We start from the raw sequence: 23,582 nt of genomic DNA on the forward strand, positions 1-23,582 counted from the left end.
AAGTTATGCAATAAGATAATAAAATAAAACTGATGGAATTCAAAGAAAGTTGTTGTCCTGGGTAAAGAGTGATGGTAGAAGGTAGCAGCACTGATAAGTATGCAATTATATTGGAAGGAAGTGATTGTAAAATTCAGTGTCAGGGCCTCATTCACTCGCTGCACTAATTAACAATTTTGATTACACAGCGTTGTCATTTATTGAGGTTTCTCAAATTTGTCAGTAATTAGTGGGAAGGAAAATATGGGAGCACAAAATGACATAGAGACCTTGTCACATTAGGTGAGTAAGCAAATTTGTGGAAATTGATTTCTGTGCAGGTAGACATTAGGATATCCAGCCTGGACCAAAACAGGCTCTTAGAAAGTTAAACTGGGTGTACAAGGAGACTTGTGTAGTTCATGCAGCTGGATCATTAAATGCAGTGCTCTGGAATTTAAAATAATTAAGTTTAGTGTAAAGTCTAATGGAATGTCATCCTAGTTATCCAGCAAATTGGAATTTAACTTTCAGGGGAGGCTTGTAGGAGTAGGAAACCCTGGATGACGAGGGACACTGAGGCCCAGACCTGGATAAAGAAAGAGCCACGTGTCAGATAGAGGCAGCTGGGGCCAAGCAAATCTTCGGAGGAGTGTAGGGAATGCAGAGTGTACTCAAGAAGGCAAACAGGAGGGGAAAAGGGGGCATGAGATAACAATGCCAGAGAAGGTTAAAGAAAATCCGAAGAGATTTTGTAAATATATTAAGGGAAAAAGAGCAACTAGAGAGAGAACAGAGCCCCTCAAAGACCAAAGAATTTTGTGTGGAGCTGCAGGAGATTGGCAAGCTTTTAATGAATATTTCTCCTCTTTTTTTTACCATGGAAAAGGACATGAAGGCCTCAGAAACTACGAAAAGTAAATGGGGATGCCTCGGGAATAACCTGCATTACAACAGAGGATATGCTGACTGTGTTTAAAGGTATGAAGATAGACAAATCGCCAGGCCTGACCAAAGTTACCCCAGAAATCTGTGGGAGGCCAGAGAAAAAATAGGGGGAGGCTTGGCTGAGATATTTGCACCTGTAGCCACAGGTGCCAGTGTCTGGAGGTAGGGAATAGAGTGCTTTTATCTAAGAAGGGCAGCAATGAAAATCCTGGAAACTGTGAAACTAGTAAGTCTAACGTCTAAGGTAGGTAATCTACTGGAGAGGATTCTGGGGAAAAAGTTTATGTACATCTGGAAAGACGGGTAGTCAGTATGACTTTGTACATGAGAGGTCATGCCTTACAAACTTGATTGAGTTTTTTGATGAGGTGACCAAGGAAGTTAACGAGGGCATGGCAGTAGGCTGGTTTATATGAACTTTGTTAAGCCTTTGATAAGGATCCATATGGGAGGAAAGAGTGCAGAAAAGATTTTCAAGGATGCTGCCAGGATTTAAGGGATCGAATTATAAGAGGTTAGATAGGCTGGGATATTATTCCTTTGAGTGTTGGAGAGTGAGTGGTGATCGTCTAAGGCATACAAAATCATGAGGGGCACAGACAGGGTGAATGCACTTGATTTTCTTCCGAGAGTTGGCATATGAGGAATCCGAGGGCATTGGTTAAGGTGAGAGGGAAAAGATTCAAGAAATACTTGAGGGCAACCTTTGTTGATTTTGTTGTGGTTTTTTATTGAGATTTATAGAAATTTAAAGGAAATTCAGAGGACATTCATTGGATAATTAAGGTTTCGTATGCAGGTGAGGTGGCTAGGACGAGATGGAACCTTAAAATCTGTGTGAGGCTTTTGAAGGGGAAGTTACGGAAAATCTTTTGCGCATAGTGGATGACTGAAAAATAGAAACCACCCTATAAAATAAAGCAACTGCTTGCTCTGACTATCATTGAAGTCTAAGATGTTACAAACATTCTGTGAAAGACGGACTAAATCTACTGTGAACACACAGCAGCCATGATTTCAAAGAATCCAAGGCAAATGGTCTCTTGTTGCTCTATCTTCCTCTACGTTTTAATCATGGCCATTTGATACAGTACCTTAAACACATCAACAGTCTCGGTCCCATTTTCCTTTTAGAAAAACGTCCATCTCTGTTCTGAAATTTTCTGTTATCCCAACCCCAACATCTTTCTTAGGGTAAACAACAGGAATTCTGCAGATGCTGGAAATTCAAGCAACACACATCAAAGTTGCTGGTGAACGCAGCAGGCCAGCCAGCATCTCTTTCTTAGGGTGTTGAGTTTCAAGTTCATCACTACTTTTCTGTTAAGAAGTGTTTCTTTTCATCAGTCATAAATTTTATTTTTAAAGTACTGAATTATATCTTTTTTTCTGAACTTTACCCATGAGGAATCAATTTCCCTCCATTTATTCTATAATCACAAAATCTTCAGGCAGATCACTCGATGTAGACTCGAGGGTATGCTTTGTCCTCTCCAAGGTCAATAAATCTTTTCTGAGGAGCAGTGCCCAGGAACTACTCCAGGCGTTCAGGTGTAAGCTAACCAAATAATTGCTACATAATCCTTGGAGTAATGACATAAGCACTATTTTCACTATTGTCTGGAGTTCTCACAGCTGTCCAACCAATGTAACACTGATAATAAGGAGAATCCCCATGGAGGTTCACAATTTATGCATTCAAGATTTAAACACAATTAATGCTTCAACTCCTAAAAGTAGATCATATCCTTGACAGAATTACAAAAGATAATCCCATGAATAATTCAAATTGCTTTAATAAATATTTAAACATGCCAACTATTTCTCTGAATATTCCACGCAAAATATTAGTTGACAATCTGCAGAATGTTTCTGGCATATGGCACCTGTTCGTATTTTGATTATTACAAAGGACATTCAGTACTCTCAGGGTTAATTTACTGGATTAATGTGAGACAAATCCCATCTGCTGGAAGTCACTTATCGAATTTTATTCTGGCAGTCTTTTCTAGGCATTATTTTTAACTGATATCAATAAAAAATTGGGTATTTTATGCTGAAGTCTGTATTTGCTTGTGTATAAACATTCTAATGTGAGGTTCTCCAACATCAGTTCAGCAAAACAATGATGTCATGTGACCAGTTATGGTGTATCATTGTTTTACAAGGCTTTCTTATTTAATCCCAAAGGCCTTTGCTATTTTAATTTAAAATCACTTATTGTTCATTTGGGGGCCTTCCTCATTTCAATCCTCAAGATTCATCTCAAACTCCATGAGGGGGAAAAGGACAAAAATGTCCCTATGTATTTTATAGCAAATGAATTACACCTGAAGTGTGGTCACTATTGATAATGTCAGAAATTCAGTAGTCACACAGGAAAGTCTCACTATAATAATAAATAAAAAAACAATTTCAGTGATATTTCTTGAGAAAGGAATCAGGAAATGCTAAAAGTTGGTACTTAATGTACTAAAAGAGAAGGCTGACTATTATCCTGACTGAGGAATTTTAAATTAATGAAGATATTTAATACCATGGAAGTAGATATGATGTTTTCCCTTTTGGGAGAATTCCAACACTAGGGTTACACTACTAATAAATCAGAAATTTGGGAGGAATTAAAGTATGCATGTATAACACAACTCTGTTATTATCAACTGAACCACCTCTAGCAATGGAATTTGATCATGGACAGGACTGTATCCAAGGACTTAGAAATCCTAACTACTGCATCAGCTGTTTGGAGATTGAACATTTGCACAAGACCCTCAGGACTGCCTCTTGCCATGCCATTGAACCATCAGCAAAAGCTGGTGAATTCTGGATAGAACTGAAAGGAAAGTGTCTTTGTCAATGTTGGCCGTGTGCCGCAAGCTAACTTCTGAAGGATTTGTGGTTTTGCTGCAATTACTCAAGAGAAAGGGGAAGTATTTCACACAGGAAATCCACAGAAACTTATTGAATTCCTCATCCTCTTTCCTGTAATACCCAGAAAACCTCTTCATTCGGAATGACAATCAACTGTTAGGCACACATATTATTAACCAACCTTTGGGCTGTAGTGTTGGATGTGTAACCATGTGATATTTGTACAAATTATTGTAGATTTCATTTTTTGAGGTTAAAGCTGATAGTTTCGTCACATCTGGTGATTTTTGGCTTGTTTATTAAACAAACTCTTCTATGTTCTAATTTCTATAGATTATGTACGGAAGAGAAGAGACAAGACTAGACATCAGTGAGTACCTGTGAGTGATTATTTGCTCAGTGTTGGACAGTAAATTGTCTAAATAAGTGCTGAGACTTGCATATTTTCAAAAAATAGTGCTGTTCAGAGCAGAATTATGTCCATTTTCAGGCCTTGTAGCTCCAGGCAGGAAATACACTCTTCAAACTTCTAGTGAACTTTTTGGGGCTTCTAGAAACATTTCTTTCTAGTACGAATTGTGATCTTTACACATAATGTCAATAATGTCCAAAATTTTTCTCCAGATTGATTTTCAACTGCACTGATCTGAAAAATGGCTATTTATTTACTAGCAAGCACCTAATTAATATTACTACTACTAAGGCCGTATTAGTCCCCTTATGGAATGCATCCCAGGGTACTGAAATAAATGGCAAAGGTTATCGTTGAGGTTTTGGTGATAATTTACCAAAATTCTCTTGACTCTGGGCAGGTCCCAGCAGATTGAAAGAAGGCAAATGTCACGCCACCATTCAAAAGAGGATGTGGGCAAAAGGTAGGTTACTATAGGCCAGTTAGTTTAACATCTCTAGTTGGGACAATGCTTGAAGCTATCATTAAAGAAGAAATAGCGAGGCATCTGGAAAGGACTGGATCCATCAGGTAGATGCAGCATGGATTCAGCAAAGGCAGGTCCTGTTTGACAAACTTACTGGAGTTCTTTGAGGATATAACAAGTGCAGGGGATAGAGGGGAACAGATGGATGTTGTTTGCTTGGATTTCCAGAAGGTGTTGGAAAAAGTGCCACATAAAAGAGATCCATAAGATAAGGATGCATAGGGTTTCGGGAGATGTATTAGCATGGATAGAGGATTGGTTAACCAATAGAAAGCAGAGAGTTGGGATACATAGGTGCTTCTCTGGTTGGCGATCAGTGGCGAGCGGTGAGCTGTTTATGATATATATTAATAAACTGGAAGACAGGATGGAGTGTAGCATATCTAAGTTTGCTGATGACACTAAATTGAGTGATTACAGAGAGTCTGCAGGGAGATATAGATAGGTTAAGTGAGTGGGCAAGGGTCTGGCAGATGGAGTACAATCTTGGTAAATGCGAGGTCATCCACCTTGGAAAGAAAAATGGAAGATCAGATGATTATGTAAATGGTAAAAGATTGCAGCATGTGCAAGAGGACTTGGGAGTGTTTGTGCATGAATTGCAAATGGTTCGTTTGCAGGTGCAGCAAGCTATCAAGAAGGCAAATGGAAGATTAGCCTTTATTGCTAGAAGAATTGAATTTAAGAGTAAGGAGGTTATGCTGCAACTGTATAGGGTACTTGTGTGGCCGAACCTGGAGTACTGTGTGCAGTTCCAGTCTCCTTACTGGAAGAAGGATATGCCGGCTTTGGCGGCGCTGCAGAGGAGGTTCACCAGGTTGATTCCAGAGATGAGGGGATTAGACTATGAGGAGAGATTGAGTCACCTGGAATTGTACTCACTGGAATTCAGAAGGAAGAGAGACCTTATAGAAACATATAAAATTATGAAAGAGATAGATAAGATAGAGGCAGAAAGGTTGTTTCCACTGGTAAGTGAGACTAGAACTAGGGGACATGGCCTCAAGATTTGAGGGAGTTAATTTAAGACGGAGATGAAGAGGGACTACTTTTCCCAAAGAGTGGTGAATCTGTGGAATTCTCTGCCTAATGAAGCAGTGGAGGCTACTTCAGTAAATGTACTTAAGACAAAGTTGGATAGATTTTTGCAGAGTTGGGGAATTAAGAGTTATGGGGAAAAGGCAGGTAGATAGAGATGAGTCCATGGTCAGAACAGCCATGATCTTATTGAATGGCAGAGCAGGCTTGACAGGCCAGATGGCCTACTCCTGCTCCTATTTCTTATGTTCTTATTTAAAGTGCCGATTCTTCAGCTACATTCTCTACCCTCACTGAAATCAGTGACTTCAAATGCAGGCGGACACGTGTACCTGAACGGCTTTACCAGAGAAGGTCAAGGCCATGGTCACTCTCAGCTTCCTAGCCTCAGAATCGTTTCTGTCTGTTACCATATCTCATAGTTTTCTGTTCAGTGCTACATTAGTGAATGAAGGAGGGTGGGGAATGGGGAGGTGGTGAGGTCACCCAAGCTCCACATTCAATGAAAGAAGTCTTTAAGTACTTGTTCAGACCACAGGAGCAGGTGTAATGTCTTGGTTTAATTTAAGATTTTCTCAGAATGTAAACTTTGATAGACAATACTCACAGACTACACTCATGTCATATTACTTCTTTCTGAGTTCTCCCTCACAATCTCCAGCTGAAGCACCTGTTTATGGCTCTGGAGTACTCCCATAGGTCACTTGTTCAAAAAATGCCTTAGACCATAGGACCATAAGACAAGAAATTGGCCATTTGGCCCTTTGAGTCTGCTCTGCAATTTCATCATGGCTGATCCATTTTTTCCCCTCCTCAGCCCCACTCCCCAGCCTTCTCCCTGTAATGTTTAATTCCGTGTACAATCAATAAACTATCAAGCTCTGCCTTAAATACAGCCAGGGGCCTGGCCTCCACAGCTGCCTGCGGCAACAAATTCCACAAATTCACCACCTCCTGGCTAAAGAAATTTATCTGCATCTGTGTTTTAAATGGACACTCCTCTATCCTGAGGCTGTGCCCTCTTGTCCTAGACTCCCCCACCATGGGAAACATCCTTTGCACATTGATTTTGTCTTCCGTAAATAATGTTTCCACTGATCTGTACAAGCCCTTCAGATTCAGAGTTATTTAATTACCACATGTACATTGAAGTATACGGTGAAATGTGAGGTTTGCGCCAACCAACACAAGACAAGAATGTGCCACGCATTCCAATGCTAACAGAGCATGCCCACAATGCTCGGCAGAACAACGCGGAATGCAACAAAACAGATCAGATCACGACACGCAAGTCTATTGTGCAATATCTCTCCAACCATGTCCACATCTCTTCTTTAAGCAGCTTCACGATCCAGTAGCTGGAAGGGTTATGTTTTGTTTTGTCCTTTTAATGGCTGAGAGCCAAGACTGCAGCCATAGGGCTAAATGCTGCCAACTGTGAGATCTAGAATAGAATCATGAGCGGAAACTGACACGTCACAGCATTACACAAGGAAAAGCTGATAATGCTGTACTGTGACCATCACAATTGAAGATTGTGATCTTCATTGGATTGATAAAAGCAGCAGAAGGAAACACTTAATGGGGGTTTAATATGATTTCAAGAGCAGAATATTGTAAAAAAAAGACATTGAAAGATTGTGAATGGGCAATGTTGTGCAGATGGAGTTCAGTCTAGTGAAATATGAGATCATGAACTATGAAGATAAAAGGATTATTTTCTGAATGCTTAGAAGCAGAGACATTTAGATGTTCAAAAATGCTAACAGCTATTGAAAGGATAAAAAAAAATCAAAATAGCTAATGGAATGCTGGCAGTTATTAAAAAGTACTGGATCTCGCATTTCAGAAAACTGCATTATAGTTTTTTTAAGGGCGGATAGGGCCCATGTAGTATACTGTGTTCAGATCTTATGTCAAGAGGAGCCTTGGAGGCTGCAGTGCAGATTCACTCAAATAAAACCAAGGCTAAGGAGCTTAAACTGAGGATAAATTGCAGAGACTCAGCTTGTGTACCCCCAAGTATAGAGAGGTACGAGGACAATCTAGTTCAAGGTGATTAAAGCATTTAATAGGACAAAGAGGTGGGGAGGAGGGCAGGGGTTTGTTTGAAGCCCTGACTGAACAGGCATGACAATAAAACAAGTTGCCCATTCTGGAGTGAAGTCAAGAGCGGTACTTTATTTTATAATTTCTCTGAAATAAACTGCTGAGGCTGAGGATCGTTTAAAAATGTCAGGACTGAATAGGTTACAGACTGTTAAGCAATGGGATCCAGGAACATGGCCTAGGGGAATTAATGAAATTAAGATACAAATTAACCATGAGAGAACTGATTGATGGAGCGAGCCAACCCAATAATTGCATCCACTGCTGAATCGATGTCATTGATTGGTGTTGTAGACTGGAACCTTTTGTGATGGAATGGTAAAATCGTCGCTGTGGGTAAATTTATGCATGATATTCTCATTCCATCCGCACAGAACAGGTATTCACAGCCAGAATGTTGGATGGGAACATCAGACTCATGGGTCTTCCTGCAATCCTGTCTCTGGGCACTCTGCGTACACCAGTCACATTACTCCCTTCGGTGCTGGAACGATACCTATTTGTGAACTCCTCCCTTGGGTTCAGGCTGAATGGGAGCTCAGCATTGCATTGAAAATTGGCATTGTACAAGACCCTGCACACTCGCTCCATTTACAATAAGCACTTGACACTTGAACGTTTGATCAGAAGATTGAAAATGAAAACGTGGATCAAAATAGAAGATTGCGCTGGTGTAAATATTTTTTAAAAGACCTGTTAATGCTTCCCCTTTCTCAGTGCTTTACAGCTTGTTGGATGGTGAAATGCTAGTGGGCAGTGTTGCCCATGTAGTTGCTGTCACGTTGCTGGAAAGCTGCCCTCCTCCCTGAGCGGGCGTCCATGATGGTGAACTCCTTCCTGGGAAGGGCTGACTTCTGACTGCAGCACCCCACTGTCTGTGGCTGTAGCTAAGGATAGTCGTGCGTGGAGTTTAGGAAAGGACAAATGGTGGAAGGAGGAATGACATCCTGAGTGAGGAAGCATGATCCAGCCTCACAAGGACATGGGACTCCCATGTACTGTGATCTGCTTCCATACACTTGCCAAACACAGGAATAAAACAACTTGTTCCCAAAGGGCAACAGTGGGGTGGCAGGAGGATGGAGTGAGAGCAGGTGTGTGTGAAATGGGGGAGATGCGTTTGACAGCAGAGTTGACAGTGGAGGAAGGGAAGCCCCTTTCTTTAAAAAAGGAGGACATCTCCCTTGTCCTGGAATGAAAAGCCTTGTCCTGCGAGCAGATGCGGCGGAGACGGAGGAATTGCGAGAAGGGGATGGCATTTTTGCAAGAGCAAGGGTGAGAAGAGGAATAGTCCAGATAGATGTGAGAGTCAGTAGACTTATAGCAGACATCAGTAGATAAGCTGTCTCCAGAGATAGAGACAGAAAGATCTAGAAAGGGGAGGGAGGTTGGAGGTGTCGGAAATGGACCAGGTAAACTTGAGGGCAGGGTGAAAGTTGGAGGCAAAGTTAAAAAAGTCACAGGACAAGGGAGATGTCCTCCTTTTTTAAAGAAAGGGGCTTCCCTTCCTCCACCATCAACTCTGCTCTCAAACGCATCTCCCCTATTTCACGCGCATCTGCTCTCACTCCATCCTCCCGCCACCCCACTAGGAATAGGGTTCCCCTAGTCCTCACCTACCACCCCACCAGCCTCCGGGTCCAACATATTATTCTCCGTAACTTCCGCCACCTCCAATGGGATCCCACCACTAAGCACATCTTTCCCTCCCCCCCGCCCGCTTTCCGCAGGGATTGCTCCCTACGCGACTCCCTTGTCCATTCGTTTCCCCCCCATCCCTCCCCACTGATCTCCCTCCTGGCACTTATCCTTGTAAGCAGAACAAGTTCTACACATGCCCTTACACTTCCTCCCTCACCACCATTCAGGGCCCCAGACAGTCCTTCCAGGTGAGGCGACACTTCACCTGTGAGTCGGCTGGGGTGATATACTGCGTCTGGTGCTCCCGATGTGGCCTTCTATATATTGCCGAGACCCGACGCAGACTGGGAGACTGTTTTGCTGAACACATACGCTCTGTCCACCAGAGAAAGCAGGATCTCCCAGGGCCACACATCTTAATTCCACATCCCATTCCCATTCTGATATGTCTATCCACGGCCTCCTCTACTGTAAAGATGAAGCCACACTCAGGTTGGAGGAACAACACTTTACATTCTGTCTGGGTAGCCTCCAACCTGATGGCATGAACATTGACTTCTCTAACTTCCACTAATCCCCCACCTCCCCCTCGTACCCCATCCGTTATTTATTTATATACACACATTCTTTCTCTCTCTCTCCTTTTTCTCCCTCTGACTATACCCCTTGCCCATCCTCTGGGTTTCACCCCCCCTCCCCCTTTTCCTTCTCCCTGGGCCTCCTGTCCCATAATCCTCTCATATCCCTTTTGCCAATCACCTGTCCAGCTCTTGGCTCCATCCCTCCCCCTCCTGTCTTCTCCTATCATTTTGGATCTCCCTCTCTCCCTCCCACATGCAAATCTCTTACTAGCTCTTCTTTCAGTTAGTCCTGACGAAGGGTCTTGGCCTGAAACGTCGACTGTACCTCTTCCTAGAGATGCTGCCTGGCCTGCTGTGTTCACCAACAACTTTTATGTGTGTTGCTTGAAATTCCAGCATCTGCAGATTTCCACGTGTGTGTGTGTGTGTGTGTGTGCATGTGTGTTTGTGTGTGTGTCCAACATATCTTTCCTGTTTTTGTAATCTTTGCCTTTCTTTATGAATGCCAGGATCCTCTATATTTTGGTAACCACTTTCTCAACAATCCCAACCACTTATGCAGATGTACAGCAAGTCACTTCTCTGTGCACTGCACCTGTTACTGTGTCTTTGTGCTATTCTGCTCTCCCTCACTTCTCCTGCCAAGGTGTTTCTTGTCACATTTGTCTTTATTAGATTTGACCTGTAATTTTTCTGTTCTTTCAGCCAAACTGTCTACGTCTTCATGCAGTCAATCTTCTCAGTGTTCACTACACTTCCAAGTATTATGTCATCTACAGATTTGGAAATGTTACCCTGCACACCCATGTCTACATCATTAATATACAATCAAAGCACTATCGCCTACTATCCCCAAAACGCAATAAAATATTTACAAACCCTCTCTGCTTTTTGCCTTTAAGCTCATTATTTTCCCTGTTCATTGTGATCTTCTTATCCTATGCTTCATAATTCTTCAAACCAGCGTTTTGCTTCCTAATCCTCCAGCAGGGATTGACATGGCTGAACTAATTAGCACTGTCTTTTTTAAAGCAATATATTAATTTCTAAACCTGTTAGCATATTGAAAACGACCCAGCCAAATGCCAAAGATTATTTTGATTTTCAGAATCTATTCTTGGCCCACAGAAATTTCATCACTGGTTCGCTCGGGTTCGTTTACCTTAAACTCCCTAATCAAACCTGGTTCATTACACAACATCCAATCCCGAATTGCTCAACCACAAGCTGGTCTAAAAAGCCATCTCACAGACTTTCTGCAAATTCCTTTTCTTGGGATCCAGCACCAACCTGATTTTCCAAATCTACCTGCATATTGAAATCCCCGATGACTATCATAAAATTGCCCCTTTTACATGCCTTCTTTATCTCCTGTTGTAATTTGTAGCCCACATCCTGGCTACCGTTTGGATGCCTGTATATAAATCCCATCAGGGTATTTTACCCTTTTAGTTCTTCAATTCTACCCACAAGGATTCTACATCTTCTGATCACACATCACCTCTTTTGAAGGATTTGACTTCACTTTTTACCAACAGAGCCACACCACACCTTCAGCCCACCCGTCTGTCCTTTTGATACAAGGTGTATCCTTGGATGTTAAGCTCCCAACTATGATCTTCTATCGGTCACGACTCAGTGATGCCCACAATGTCATACCTGCCAATCTCTAACTGCACTACGTGATCATCTACCTTATTGGTGATTCTATGTGCATTCAAATATAACACTTTCAGTCCTGTATTCATCACCCTTTACAATTTCATCCCCATGTTACACTTCACTCATCCAACTGACTACAATTTCGCCTTATCATCTGCCTGTCATTCCTTGCAGTCTCACTACAGTTTCTACTTGTATACCAACAGCTCCAGTTCCTCTCCTCCTGCCAAATTAGTTTAAACCCTCCCCAACAGCTCTAGCAAACCTGCCCACAAGGATATTGGTCCCCCTCAGGTTCAGATGTAACCTGTCCTCATTGTACAGGTCATACCTGCCCCAGAAGAGATCCCAATGGTCCAGAAATTATAAACCCAATTCCTTAGCCACCAATTCGTCAGCCACGTATTTAATTGCCAAATCGTCCTATTCTTACCATCACTGGCACATGGCACAGGCAACAATCCAGAGATTACTACCCTGGAGGATCCTGCTTTTCAGCTTTCTACCTAACTCCCTAAATTCTCTCTTCAGGACCTCCTCCCTTTTCCTGCCTGTGTCGTTGGTACCAATATGTTCTACAACTTCCGGCTGCTCACCCTCCCTGTTTAGGATGCAGTGGATCTGATCCGAGACATCCCTGACGCTGGCACCTGGGGGCCAAATTACCATCTGAGTGCCTTTTTTACGTCCACAGAATCACCTGCCTACTCGTCTAACTATGGAATCCTCTGTCACTACCGTACACCTCTTCTCCTCACTTCCTTTCTGAGCCATAGAGCTAGACTCAGTGCCAAAGACCCAGTCACTGCGGCTTCTGCAACAGTATCCAAAGCAGTATACCTATTATTGAGGAGAACGGTCACAAGGGTGCTCTGCTCTGGCTGCCTATTCCTTTCCCGCTCTCCTGACAGTCACCCAGGTTCCTGTCTCCTGCAGCTTAGGGGTGACTCCTGTCTACTAGGTGTAGCTTCTATTTATCATCTCCTCATTCTCCCGCATGAACCAAAGGTCATCAAGCTGCAGCTCCAGTTCCTTAACAGGGTCTCTAAGGAGCTGCAGCTCGATGCACTTTGTGTAGATGTAGTTATTGGAGAGACTGAAGGTCTCCCAAAGTTCCCACATCTCACACAAAGAACATACCACTAACTCTGGACCCATTCTCTGTGCACTAGCCATGTACTAATAGACAAAGAAAGAGAAAAAAAACTTACTAGAAACTTACTTAGAACATCTGCCTGTTCTTGCCCAAACCAGCTGAGCCAAATTCTCCCACTCTAACATTGGCCTACACCAGCAATGGCTGCTCCCTTTACACCTCTCTTCTTTCTATTGGCTTAAATAAGACTCACTCCTGATGAGACTTGTTCTTTGCAAACACTCCCACCTCACAATGATGCCTTCTCTCACGCACTGCTTTAAATTTTGCGCTATCCAGGCCCATTATTTGATCATTAAGAACCAAAAGAGAATGACTGGAGACAGGTGATTGTTTTGTAATGCTGGTTAATTCGGACTTTAAAGCTCCATTGAAACTACGATGATGAGTCATAGGGCCATAGAATACTATGGCACAGAAGTAGGCCCTTCAGCCCATCTAGTCCACGCTGAGCTGATCTGCTGCTAGTCCCATCTACCTGAACCCAGATCATCGCCGTCCATACTCCTCATCTATGTACCTAACACACTTCCCTTAGATCTTATAAATTAACCCACATCTAACACTTCATTTGGCAGATCAGTACACTCTTGCACTAGCCTCTGAGTGAAGAAATTCCCTCTCAAATTCTCCTTAAATATTTCACTTTTCACCCTAAACCTATATCCTCTTGTTCTAGTCTCACCCAAACTCAGTGGAAAAATCCTACTCAAGTTCACCCTATCTATGATTTTGCATACTTCAATAAAATCTTATGTCTTATGGATTCACCCCAGATTATTGAAGGAGGCAGGAGACAAGATTGCTGGGCCCTTAACCAGTATCTTTATGTCCTCTTTAGCCACAGATGAAGTCCTGGAGGTCTGGCAATTGCTAATGTTGTATTTTTACTTAAGAAGGGAACAAGGGAAAACTCTGGGAACTATAGACCAGTGAGTCTCACATCAGTTGTAGGGAAATTGCTGGAGAAAATTTTTAGAGATGGGATATATGAGCATTTGGAAATCCACGGCCAGCGCGGCTTTGTGAGGGGCAGGCCACGTCTTATCAACCTGATAGAGATTTTTGACAAGGTGATGAGAGAGTCATAGCCATTGTCATACTTTATTGATCCCGGGGGAAATTGGTTTTCATTACAGTTGCACCATAAATAATAAATAGTAATAGAACCATAAATAGTTAAATAGTAATATGTAAATTATGCCAGTAAATTATGAAATAAGCCCAGGACCAGCCTATTGGCTCAGGATGTCTGACCCTCCAAGGGAGGAGTTGTAAAGTTTGATGGCCACAGGCAGGAATGACTTCCTATGACGCTCTGTGTTGCATCTCGGTGGAATGAGTCTCTGGCTGAATGTACTCCTGTACCCAACCAGTACATTATGTAGTGAATGGGAGACATTGACCAAGATAGCATGCAACTTAAACAGCATCCTCTTTTCAGATAGATGCAGGTAGGGAAGTGGATGTTGTCTACATAGATTTTACTAAGACATTTGACAAAGTCCCTCACAGGAGACTAATCCAGAAGATTGAGATGCATGGGGTCCGTGGCGTACTGACTGTTTGGATTCAGGACCGTTTTGCACATAGAAGATAGTGGGTAGTGGTTGATGGGACTTATTTGATCTGGAGGGCCATAATTCGTGGTGTCCTGCAGGGATCTGTGCTGGGGCCTCTGTTATTTGTGATGTACATACATGACCTGTATGAAAATCTAGATGTGTGGGTTAGTAAGTTTGCGAATAATACCAACATTAGTGGAGCTGTGGATAGTTTAGAAGACTGGTAAAGAATACAGCGTGACATAGATCATTTGCAGATATGGGCAGAGAAATGGCAGATGGAGTTTAACCCAAATAAATGTGGGGTGTTGCACCTTGGTAGGGTGAGTGCAAGTTAACAGTACACTGTTTACTAGAGGGCAAGGGCCTGAATAGTGGTGCTGAGCGGAGGGATTCTGGGATCCAAGTTTATAGCTCCTTGAAAATGGCAACACAAGTCAATGAAGTGGTTAAGAAGGCTTATGCAATGCTTGCTTTTTAGTCGAGGCATTGAGTTCAAAAGTCAGGAGGTTATGTTGCAACTTTATAGAACTCTGGTTAGGCCACATCTGGAGTATTGTGTACAGTTCTGGTCGCCCCGCTACAGGAAGGATGTTGAGGCTTTGGAGAGGGTGCAGAACAGGTTTATCGGGATGCTGCAAGGTTTAGAAGGCCTTTGCTATCATGAGAAGCTGGATAAACTTTGGTTGTTTTCTCTGGAGTGTCGGAGCCGGAAGGGAGATCTGATAGAGGTTTACAGGATTATGAGAGACATAGACAGAGTAGACAGGGAATACCTGTTTCCCAGGGTTGAAATATTTAACATCAGAGGGAGCGAGTTTTTCACTCAGAGAGCAATGGACGCCTGGAATGCACTGCCTGGTATGGTGGACGAGGCAAATATACCAGAGGCTTTTTGGAGCCGTTCGGATAGGAATGTGGAAGTAAGGAAGATGGTGGGATATGGACATTGTGTAGGTAGGAGGGATTAGTGTTTGGGTGTTTTTGATTTGCTGTTTAGCTAGTTTGGCAGAACAGTGTGGGCCTGTTCCTGGGCTGTACTGGTCTGTGTTCTATATTCTATGTATGATGGGGGATCCAGTTGAAACCTATTGAATATAGAAAAGCCTAGATAGAGTGGATATGGAGAGGATATTTCCAAAAGTGGGCGAGTTCAGGACCAGAGTTCATATCCTCAGAATAGAGGCACGTGTATTTAGAACGGAGATGAGGAGGAATTTCTTTTGCTAGAGGGTGGTGAATCTGTGGAATTCATTGCTACAGATGGCAGTGGAGACTAAGTTATTGGGCATATTTAAAATGGAGGTTGATAGATTCTTGATTAGTCAGGGCTTCAAAGGTTACCTGAGAGAAGGCAGGAGAGTGGAGTTGAGAGAGATAATAAATCGGCCATGAGCCGACTCGATGGGCCAAATGGCCTAATTCTGCTCCTATGTCTTATGGGCCTATCCCCCCTCATTTGCCTGCGCTCCAGAGAATAAAGCAATAAGCTATTCAGCCTTTTTCTACAACTCAGGTCCTCAAGCCATGGCAGCATTCATGTAAATTTTCTCTTCACCCTTTCAAGCTTATTGACATCTTTCTTGTAGGTAGGTGACCAGAAGTGCACACATTACACAAACTTCAGCCCCACCAAGGTCCATACAACTTCAGCAAAACATCTCAACTCCTGTATTCAATGCCCTGATTTATGAATATCAAATGTGCTAAAAGCCTTATTTATGACCCTATTTAGCTGTGATGCCACTTTCAAGGAATTATGGATCTGTATTCCCTCATCCCATTTGTTCTACTGCACTCCTCAATGCTCCACTGTTCAATGTGGAAGTCCTACCCTATTTTTCCCTCTCAAAAAGCAACAACCTCACACTTGGGCACCTCACGTGGTGACTCGTATGGCAGCAGAACTCTCAATGGATACGATCAAATATCCTCGTTTCTGATTCTTGTCTGCATTACATTCGATCTGCCATTTTTCAGTCTATTTTTCCAGCTGGTCACTTTTGCATTCACAAACACACACCGTTTCCATGATGACCACACACACACACACACACACACAAAATCAAAAGGTAAACACCTTTATAAAATAGGAAGGCATACATGTGTACTTCCTGCTGAGGTAATTATTCAAAACCTCTAAAACTGCATATTACAACCCATGATTGTAGAAATGAATGAAAGTAAGAATTTTTACTTGAGATTCTCCATGTGACAAACTTTGCTGAAAAATTGAGTGTGGGATGGTAAAGTCTTGTATTTTTTTGTACTAAATTTATTTGCAGTAATAATCCAATGTAAACATTTAGATTATTCATTTGCCTTACCAATGATTTCATGGGCATACCATCCTGATGGTGTAATGGTTAATGAAGCAACATGGGTCAACCATCTGCAGAGCACCTTACACACATCAATAATTTCACATCACCACTGAGTGCCCTTTTTAGCTGGAGAGATGCAGCCTCGAATTCAATGTACTACCCAGGAGGGAAGTATTTGCATGATCTAGAGAAGCTTCTGTTAATGTACACAGTAAAATCTATGGCTGAATGCCAAGAATCAACCTTTAGTCTGTATTTCACCTGGAGCAATGGGTGGAATGTGTGACACAAATTTCCCCCAAATTTTTTACGACCAAGAATAAATCATTTCATCACTCATAAATAATAATGAATTCATAGGTTGTTTTTGAAAATTATGTGGATGAATACTTTATTTCAGTACAGATCGGGGGTGTCAGTAGAAACATACTTTTAATGTTGTGCTAACAGTTCTACTAACTGATGGGGGGTGCGGAATGGCAGTAACTGGAGAGTAAGCCCATAATTCATTCATTTATCTAGAAGTAACAGGCAATATGTTGAGAAAGGACGCAAGGAAATACAGAGAGAAACATCCATAGCACATCCATATTGTGTTCATTTCTAGTCGGCTCATTGTAGGAAGGATGTGCAAGCTTTAGAGAGTGTAAACCTCTTCTGCCCCTCTCCAAATCTTCGACATCTTTTCTATAATAGGGCGACCAGAACTGCATGCAATATACCAGATACGGCGTAACTAGAGATCTATAGGTTCAAAAGTTCAAAGTTCAAACTACATTTATTATCAAAGTATATATTGTATGCGATACACAACCTTGAGACTTGTCTCCTTACAGGCAGCCCCAAAACAAAGAAACCCAATAGAACCCATTAAGACAAAAGCCAATGTATGAAAAAAGGAACAAATACTGCAAACAATAAAAAGTAGGCAAATAAGAGTCAGAACTAAAGTTCATGAAAGTGAGTTTAGCACCATGAAGCTCATCATCACTGCAGACGGTCCAGTGCCCGTTAGTTGTAGGCCCGAGCCTCAGTTCGGCACAGCGATGAGTAAGCCACACTGAGCAGCGAGCTGAACACCAGGCCCATCCCTCGCCTCTGGCCTCCACACACAGATGTTTTCAATCTGGCCCGGCATGTAAATCAGCCAAACATCAGCTTGTTCCCTATCCACAGACCTGGGCCCCACCACCTTGGTATGGTCTGTAACCAACCCTTCCAACCAGGCCTGGTGCCTAAACTGGTCATACGGCCTATTCCTCGCTCGCGGGCCCCGAAACCACCATCCGACTCTGCCTCACCTCGGATCAGTCGCTTTGAATCGTCCCCAAGCCCACTCCAGCAATGACCAAACATTGGCTTTTTCCTCGCTCACAGGCCTGGGGCCCAACAGATCAAGCTGCACCTTCAGCACTTCAGCTCACAACACAAAAATGCCAAGTCATACGGGCAGTTCAAAAGCTCAGCTCTGAAAGGGAAGTTACAGGCTACGGATTGCAGTGATGGTCCAGAAAAAGTGTGATTAATAACGTAGTTAGTAGATCTGTTTGCTGCCAGTAAGTTGTTATGTTTTACCAGCGCCATCTTAAACCAGAAACCTTATCTTATACTTTATCTTAACTTGTATTTTAAACTTCTTTACATCTTAAACTTACAAAGCTGCAACATAACTTCCTGGTTTTTGAATTCAGTGCCCTGACTAATAAAGACAAGCTTGCCATATGCCTTCTTAACCATCCTATCAACCTGTGTAACCACGCTCAGCGAGGTATGAACTTGAACTCTAAGATCCCTCTGCTCATTGAGGCTGGTAAGGATCTTGTCCTTAACAGTCTACTGTCTCTTTACTTGTGGCCTACCAAGGTGTTACATCTTGCATTTGGCGGGGTTAAACTCCATCAGCCATTTCTCCACCAATATCTGCAAATGATCCATATACTGCTGCATTCCTTGCCAGTCTTCTATGCTATCCACAACACCATGAGTCTTTGTATCATCTGCAAACTTACTGTCCTACCAATCCAAATTTTTACCCAGGTTATTTATATAGTACATCACAAACGGCAGAGGTCTCTGTACAGATCGCTGCAGAACACCACTATTCACAGACCTCCAGCTAGAGTAAGTCCTTTCAACCACTACCCTCTGTCTTCTATGGCAAAGCCAGTTCTGAATCCAAACAGCCAAGTAGCCGTGGATCCCCTGCAACTTAATCTTCTGGATGAGCCTCCCATGAGGGACCTTGTCAAGAGCGTTACTAAGATCCATGTAAACGACATTCACAGCTCTATCTTCATCAACAACCCTCCCCACCTCGTCAAAGTTGGTAAGACAAGAGGACAAAGGATCTTCCCACTTAGGCCATGGATCTGCAAATGCTGATAAATCCTATCCTTAATAATTCTCTCCACTAATTTCTCTACCACTGATGTGAGACTCTGTAGTTGCCAGGATTATCATGGTTCCCTTCTTGAATAATGGAACAACATTAACTACTTGCCACTCCTTCGGGACCTCACCCATTGGCTAGAGAGGACATGAAGATATTGGTCAAGGCCCCAGAAATCTCTTCCCTTGCCTCTCTCAATAACCTGAAGTATATTTCATCAGCCCCTGGGGACTTATCCACAATTAATGCTCATTAAGAGACCCAACACAACTTTTTTCTTAGATTATGAGAACACTCAGTCCTCTTTTATTGTCATTTAGAAATGCATACATGCATTAAGAAATGATACAATGTTTCTCCAGAGGGATATCACAGAAAACAGGACAGACCAAACACTAACACTGACAGAACCACATAATTATAACATATAGTTACAGCAGTGGAAAGCAATACCATAATTTGATAAAGAACAGACCACAGGCACAGTAAAAAAAAGTCTCAAAGTCCCGAGTTGATCGACTCCCGAGTCCCCGATAGTGGCAGCAAAAGGGAGAAACTCCCTGCCATAAACCTCCAGGCACTGTCAACTTGCTGGTACCTTGGAAGCAACTGACCCCAGCTGACCCTGAGTCCATCCCTCTGAAAGCTCCGAGCTTCCAACCAGCTTCTCTGATACAGCCTCCCGAGAGCCTTTGACCTCTCCCTGGCCGCTGAAACATGCAAAGCCGAGGATTTCAGGGCCTTCTACTCCGGAGATTCCGGTTTCCACACAGTAGCAGCGGCAGCAAAGTGGGCATATCAGAAGTTCTTCAGATGTTCCTCCGTGCTCTCACGTCTGTCTCCATCAAATCAGGATTGTGCACGGTCCCCTACTTGACAGATAACAGATATTCATCACCGAAGTGGTTGCGTGCGCTGTCGTCGCAACACCATCTTCTCCCCCCTCCTGGGAAGACTTGTTCCTTTACTTTGAAGTTCCCTAGTATATTAATACACTTGGCACTGATCTCCCTATCCTCCATGTCCTTCTCTTTGGTAAATACCAATGTAGAGTACTCATTAGGAACTTTGCTCGCAGAGTGGGCTTGTCAGAGGTGGGTTTTTCACAGAGAGTGGTGAATGCGTTCCACACTGTCAGAGGTGGTGGTAGAGGCAGATACATTAGAGACATTTAAGAAACTCTTAGATAGACACATGTATGGTAGAAAAACGAAGGCTATGTGGGAGGTAAGGGTTAGGGTAGTCCAATGGTAAGCCAGTTCTGAATCCCAATGGTCAATTCACCGTGGATCCCATGAATCTTATTCTTCCGGATGAGCACAACATTGTGGGCCAAAAGGCCTACACTGTTTTGTACTATTCTATGTTCCATAAACATTGATTAAAAATAAAATGCATATTTGTAACTAAAAATAGAACTTTGGCTATTGGATTGTGCCTAGGCAGAATTATAGCAAGCAGAACGTTTACAGAAGTCCAAAATACAAGCTCTCATTTCTGTGCAGTGCCATCAGAAGGCGCCAGGTTTTGAATGGGAAGTAGTGTAAGAAGGGGTGAATGTAAGAAGGCCAGGGATGAGGACATTGAAATAAACAAAATTATCATTAATTATCTTCAGAAGTATAGCTAATTTATTGTCCAATGTGATAATCTACCAGAACATACAATCTAGCTTGGCAGCATATTCTCCAACATTTTCTCAAGGACTTGGGCAATACCTGAAAAAATCATGGTCTGTTTCTGTCAGAGGGGGTGGGAAGGGAAATGGTTCACTGAATAATATTCAAGGTGAGTGAGTGGGTTGGGTTTTAAAACCTTAAAGAAAACATCTTCAAAGCTAATCCATTAATTTAAACCAGTCGTGTAAATTTTGTATAAGTAAGTATAGGAAGCGAACTCTTTTCCCTATACACAGGGCAAGAGGAGCTCATTTGTAGAGTGTGCAATTTATTCAAGTTTGTGATTATGTTTTGTAACTCCAAAACATTAAGTTAATTGAAAGGAAAAGATGGGAGCCCAGGTGAACTTGTCTTATTTTCATTTTCTCTTTAAGCAAATTGCGTACGCATAATATGGTGGGGTGATGACATATGCCATTCTCATCCTGTCACATATAAGCTTTAATAAATTATTTAAATGAATATGAATGTTTATCAAACAATATACAGTATTTACAATATTGCTGAAAATATTGCTGAAATATTAATTACAGAGCACCCTTCTCTGCTTGGCTATAAACTCCAACTCAATATAGAATGCATCTCAACTTATATACATACAGTATACTATATAGACATCTACAGCATAGTAATTTTTAAATTGTCCCATACAGGTCTAAAGATTTAATCAACACACACAAAATGCTGGAGGAACTCAGCAGATCAGGCAGCATCTACGGAAAAGAGTACAGTCGACATTTCAACCCGAGACCCTTCATCACAACTGGAAAAAAGGATGAGAAGTCAGAGGAGGAAGTTCAGGGGAGGGGAGGAAGTACAAGGTGGTAACTGGGAGGGGGGTTGAAGTAAAGAGATGGGAAGCTGATTGGTGAAAGAGATAAAGGGCTAGAGAAGGGTGAACCTTTTTGGAGAGGGTAGAAGATCATGTAAGAAAGAGAAGGGGGAGGAGCACCAGAGGGAGGTGATGAGCATGTAAGGAGATAAGGTGAGAGAGGGAAACGGGAATGGGGAATGGTGAGGGAGGGAGGAAATCACCAGAAGTTCGAGAAATCAATATTCATGCCATCTGGTTGGAAGTACCCAGACGGAATAGAAGGTTTTGCTCCTCTAATCTGAGTGTGGCCTCATTGTGGCAGAAGAGGAGACCATGGACTGACATGTCGGAATGGGAATGGGAAGTGCAATTGAAATGAGTGGCCACCGGGAGATCCGACTTTTTCTGGCAGACGGAGCATAGGTGCTCAGCGAAGCAGTCTTCCAATTTACATTGGGTCTCACCGATATACAGGAGCAGCAGATACAGTAGATGATCCCAAATGACTCACAGGTTAAGTATCGTCTCACCTGGAAGGACTGTTTGGGGCCATGAATGGGAGTGAGGGAGGAGGTGTAGGGGCAGGTGTGGCACTTGTTCCACTTGCAAGGATAAGTACCAGGAGAGGGATCAGTGGGGAGGGACAAGTGGACAAGTGAGTTGTGTAGGCAGTGATCCCTGCGTAAAGTGGAAAGTGGGGGGGAAGGAAAGATGTGCTTGGTGGTGGAATCCCGTCGTAGATCGGTAGAAGTTACAGACAATTATGTGCTGGATGCAGAGGCTAGAGGGGTGATAGGTGAGGACAAGAGTAACCCTATCCCTGATGGGGTGAGGGCAGATGTACGAGAAATGGAAGAGATGCGGGTGAAGGTAGCATTGATGGCAGAGGAAGAGAAGCCCCTTCCTTTGAAGAAGGAGGATCTTATTAGTTCTGGAATGCAAAGCCTCATCCTGAGAGCAGATGTGGCACAGATGGAGGAACTGAAAGAAGGGGATGGCATTTTCACAAGTGACTGGATGTGAAGAGCTATAGTCCAGGTAGCTGTGAGGGTCAGTGGGTTGATTCCGTCTTCTCCAGCCCTTTATCTCTTTGACCAATCAACTTCCCAGCTTTTTACTTCACCCCTTCCCCCTCCCCAGCTTCACCTATCACCTACCACCTTGTACTTCTTCCTCCCCTCCCCCCACCTTCTTACTCTGACATCGACTACTTCCTCTTCTCCATAGGTGCTACCGGGTCTGCTGAGTTCCTCCATCATATTGTGTGTGCTGCTTGGACGTCCAGCATCTGCAGATTTTCTTGGGCTAAAGATGTAATTGCTGTGGATGCTTTCTTACTCTCGTGGGATAACGTCTTTCCTGACAAGGGAAGACACTCTGCTTGGCAGGTGAGACTTGTGGCTGTGAAAAAATCTCAAGTCCAGGGCCTCCTGTGTGGTGGTTGTAGGAGTTGACTCTGGGACTGCAGGAAGTGTAGACAGCTCTGGCACCCCTTCTCTAACAATTGACTCTGCTCTGTTCAACTGATCAATGTGTTGTCTCCAGAAGATATCAGAGGCAGGAGAGTGGTCCAGTTCCATCCTTAATCTTTCCAAGTACTCACTGTCGATCACCTCTGTAGCCCCTCACCAGGAATCCTTGTCCAGGAGTGAAATATCGAACCTCCTTGTTTGAGGAAACTTCAATTTGTCTTAGCTGCTTGTCCTTTTGAGATTGGGTTTGAGGAGATCCAGGTGTGAACGCAAGAGATGGGCTTGGAATAGCAGAGCTGGTGAGTTGCTGGCTGTGGGGTGTGCTGCATTGAGAAGTGCAAGGAGGAAATTGACGAGTTTGTAATTCAGTGTTAATGTTCTGTTGACGTTGCTCGCAGTGCATTCTTTCGACTCCA

This window comes from Mobula birostris, chromosome 6, assembly GCF_030028105.1.
Source record: "Mobula birostris isolate sMobBir1 chromosome 6, sMobBir1.hap1, whole genome shotgun sequence".
Classification (NCBI taxonomy): domain Eukaryota; kingdom Metazoa; phylum Chordata; class Chondrichthyes; order Myliobatiformes; family Myliobatidae; genus Mobula; species Mobula birostris.